Source organism: Bos javanicus, unplaced genomic scaffold, assembly GCF_032452875.1.
Source record: "Bos javanicus breed banteng unplaced genomic scaffold, ARS-OSU_banteng_1.0 tig00002723_1, whole genome shotgun sequence".
Lineage (NCBI taxonomy): Eukaryota > Metazoa > Chordata > Mammalia > Artiodactyla > Bovidae > Bos > Bos javanicus.
In genome coordinates this window covers 2,189,748-2,194,010 of record NW_026893594.1, presented here as the reverse complement: position 1 = coordinate 2,194,010, position 4,263 = coordinate 2,189,748, and the positions used below count along the sequence as shown (strand labels likewise).

Below are 4,263 nucleotides of genomic sequence, written 5' to 3'. Positions count from 1 at the left end.
ATAATCTTAATATGGTTCTCAAACTTTTATTTTTCTTTCCATGTTTCATGTTTCTGACCCTAATTAATTATGTGATGTAGTCCAATAGTATCTTTACATATAGATGCATTTATAAAATTTAGTGGAAAATCCCAGTGAGTTTAATTAAGAATCAGTCTTGGACACATTCCTAATTTAAGACAATGATAAATGTGGCTAGAAGGGATAAAAAGTCCAGTGTTCTTTGATCGTATTGAGGAAAAAAAGTCAATAGTCTTTGAAGAACTGATACAAATTTCTCAGGAAGATCCTAAACTTTAAGCAATATGTAAAAACAACAACAGCAGCAGCAACACAAGGAAGTCTCTCAAAATTGCAAGTCAACTAGTCTGGCTCCACTAACATGGTAGAATCAGATGGGGCTAAAGAATTAAGTGGTATTTAAAAAAAATTTTTTTTTGGAAGTTAATACGAAAAGTAGTTACTTAAGACAAATTTCCTTGGAAATGGCTAGCTTCTATCTTTCTATGTAAAGCTAGGGTTTGCTTATCTTTTGGATCAATTTCCTTAATATGGTAAATTTTTGTTATTTTGTGTGCACTGTGGAATTTCTTTTAAACTATTTCTAATGCAGATAAAAATAGCATTTCAAATAATCTGAAAACTCCATGGAATAAATGACTGGATGAATAAAAAGAAAATGTTTCTTCATGTAATAATGCAGGCTTTCAATCTATGTTGTCATACTGGATACAAGAATTCCAGGATTTTATGAGTAACTTAAAAAGTCTTTCTTCAGATTATGAAAAAGCTTTCACAAGGTAAGAGTAGTAGGGAACAGTGGGAACCAGGTTCACCATTGTGACTTTTTTTACAATGTAAGAAACGAAACCATTTTGAAATATATCAAACTTAGGTTTCGATTCTACTTTTATCACTTAAAAATGTGTGCCCTTGAGAAAATTAATGAGATATTATGAACCTCATTTTCATCAGTTATGGAAAGGTAATAAGTAATTACAGTACTGTTATTATAAATACTAATTATGATATATTAAATTATAAAAGCATGATTGGAATCTACTAAAACTATTTTGAGCAGTGGAGTGATATAATCAGAACAAGATGTAAAGAGTAATTTGAGCTGTTTCAGGAAATCAAGTTGTGGGAGGGCAGAATAAAAGTGGAAAGACATGGCAGAAAGCTAGTGCTGTGGGCTAGAAAGGAAATGGGGAGATAGGAAATGATCAAATTTGTGAAATGATATGAAAGTAGAGACAACAGGATTTGTTAAAGGAAGAAAGTTTTAATATGAATGCAAAAGTGGAGTGATGAGCACTGTGAGATATTTTGAAGGAGGTACCAAAAATGAGGAAAACCTTCAAAAAGTTTTGTTATATATACTAAATAGATATCCAAAGTTGGAGATATTGCTCATACATGTGTCAACTAAAGGGTGGAGGTAGAGGCTGGAGACACAACATTGGATAACATCAGCATTTATAGGGCAGGAAATGGAGACATCGAAGTACAGACACACAGAAAGACTTCTCAGTAAATTCTAACGCAATCCAGGACAGTGACCCTCTCTTCATAGACTCATCTACTCACAGGGAATATGCATATCAGTTTAACTAGTCTCAAGTATTATCCATATTGACTTTATGAATGGTATTTTAGAAATTTACATACAATTATCTTCCAATCTTTTCCTGTCCTTTAGCTTTCCCTTTAAAACTCAATAAGGCACTGCTATTCCTGGTAAGAATTCTCTGATTCCGGTTTAATTGTGATATTCTTACACTGTGATACTTAGCACTGTGTCAGTATTCTTATAGCACTTAAGAAACTGATCTGGAATTTTCTGATACTTATCATTGAGTGTAGGGAACTTAATCAACCAGGGTATTACAATGTTGTCTATGACCTACTGTACACAAATAGATATTCCATACACCTCTTTCATTTGAATGTATAAATAGAAAGCAAAATTTAAGTCTGTTTTAAAAGCTTTCCCACTTGTTTTCTAGGTAAACTGCTTCATAATATGTAAACTCAACTCCTGTCCAGAGTAGATGGAAACAAGGAACAATGTAACTTGCTTTGTCCTCCTGGGCCTCACACAGAATCCAAAGGAGCAGAAAGTCCTTTTTATTATGTTCTTGCTCTTCTACATTTTGACAGTGATGGGCAACCTGATCATTACTGTGACTGTAACTTTCAGTAATACCCTGAACTCACCAATGCATTTTTTTTTCTTGGTTGCTTATCATTTATGGATGTCACTTATTCCTCTTGTATTACAACCAGGTTGATATCAGACTTGTTCTTTGTGGAAAATATCATATCCTTTGAATACTGCATGACTCAGCTGTTTATACAGCACATTTTTGGTGGGTGAGAGGTCTTTCTTCTTTTAGCAATGGCCTATGACCTCTTTGTGGCCATCTGTAAGCCCTTGCATTATTTGGTGTCCATGAGACAGAGGGTGTGTGTTGTTCTGCTGGTGCTGTCCTGCACAGGAGGTTTTGTGCACTCAGTAATTCAACTTAGCACTATTTACAGGCTCCCATTCTGTGGCCCCAATGTCATTGATCACTTTAGGTGTGACATGTACCCCTTATTGAAACTCATCTGTACTGACACCTACGTCATTGGCTACTTAGCTGTGGCCAATGGAGGACTGATTTGCTTTATTGTGTTTCTGCTCTTACTTGTCTCCTATGGAGTCATCTTGCCCACTCTGAAGAACCTGAGTCAGGAATGGAGGAGGAAAGCCCTCTAGACATGTGGTTCCCTCGTCACAGTGGTTGTCTGCTTTTTTGTTCCCTGTATTTTCATATATGCGAGACCCTTTACCACCTTCTCTACTGACAAATCACTAAGTGTGTTTTATAAAATCATAACCCCTATTTTGAATCCATTAATCTACAGTCTAAGAAATTCTGAGATGACAAATGATATGAAGACGCTCTGGAGAAAAAAAGGTAGATCAAGTATTAAATAAATGCATTATTCATCATGAAAAATTAACATTACAGCCAGTCCTTAGAATGTAAGTCTTCATGAATCTGATGTAAATTTTCTTTTTTTCTCAAACAATTAAGTTAATTATAATTAAAGAATGAACTATATGTTCATGCTCTCTGTGACAGTTTCCCTACTCAAATGTAAACTATATGATGGATGGCTTATCACTGGACCTAGAAAATCATATTAAGTAGTCAGTAAAGAACTTGTAATTAATTAGATAATAAAATTTTATAGAATTGCACTAATTTTTAAGTAATTTTTGTATTTACTTTCATATTCTTAGTTTGATTTTATATCAGAATCTTGTATCTTTTCTTATTATTCTGATTAAAATATTTATATGTAGGCTGTTCTCTGTATTCAGTTTCATTTGCTTTACTGATGAAATTTTAATGTCATATTTTAAGTTTTAAAATAAAAATTTAAAGTATGATGTATAATAAGAAACTTTAGAATTCATGAAAATGGAATAGTGCAAAATGAAATCCTATACTTGCCACACCAGAGTCTTCCATTCCTTTCAGATCTAGTCACTATACTACTCTAGTCACTCCTGAGATTCTTCAACAAATAATACTACAAATGGAAACATGATTTCATGTATGTGTGTGTTCATGTCTCTGTGTATAAATTTTCTATTTTACTTCTGAGCCTCCAGAAGATCTTTACATAACAGACGATGTAGAGTTAACTCATTTTACTTTCATTGTACTGCTTAAATTCTTCATAAAAAAACACTAAAATCTAGGTATCCAGTCATCTTTAGGTTTTTCCCATCTTTTTCTATGATGTATGACTCTACAATGAAATCTTTTTGAGATTTTGTAAGTATGAATCCTAGAAGTGGAATTGTTAGTTCATTTGGCATATTTATTCAAAATGCTGATGCTCATAGTTATTGCCAAAATGTCATTCACATGCTTATACCAAACCCACCACTCCCCTAATTCTGGAAAATACATTTTACCACATTCTGAACAACCAAGGCTTGATAAACGGGTGTATCTGACATCTGATTGGCTTTCCAAGTGGCTCAGTGATAAAGGATCTGCCTTTCAAAGCAGGAGATGCAGGAGACATGGGTTTGATTCTTGGGCTGGGAAGATCCCCTGGAGAAGGAAATGGCAACCCACTCCAGTACTCTTGCCTGGAAGAATACCATGAACAGAGGAGCCTGGCAGACTGCAACACATGGGGTTGCAAAGAGTAGGACATGACTGAGCACACATGCAAACACGCACATCTGATTAA

General features: G+C 34.3%; 1 pseudogene; it reads left to right on the top strand.

Moving 5' to 3' along the window:
- The first annotated feature begins 1,964 nt into the window (after window positions 1-1,964).
- LOC133243931 (olfactory receptor 4A47-like) lies at window positions 1,965-3,176 on the top strand (annotated as a pseudogene).
- The last annotated feature ends 1,087 nt before the right edge of the window (window positions 3,177-4,263 follow it).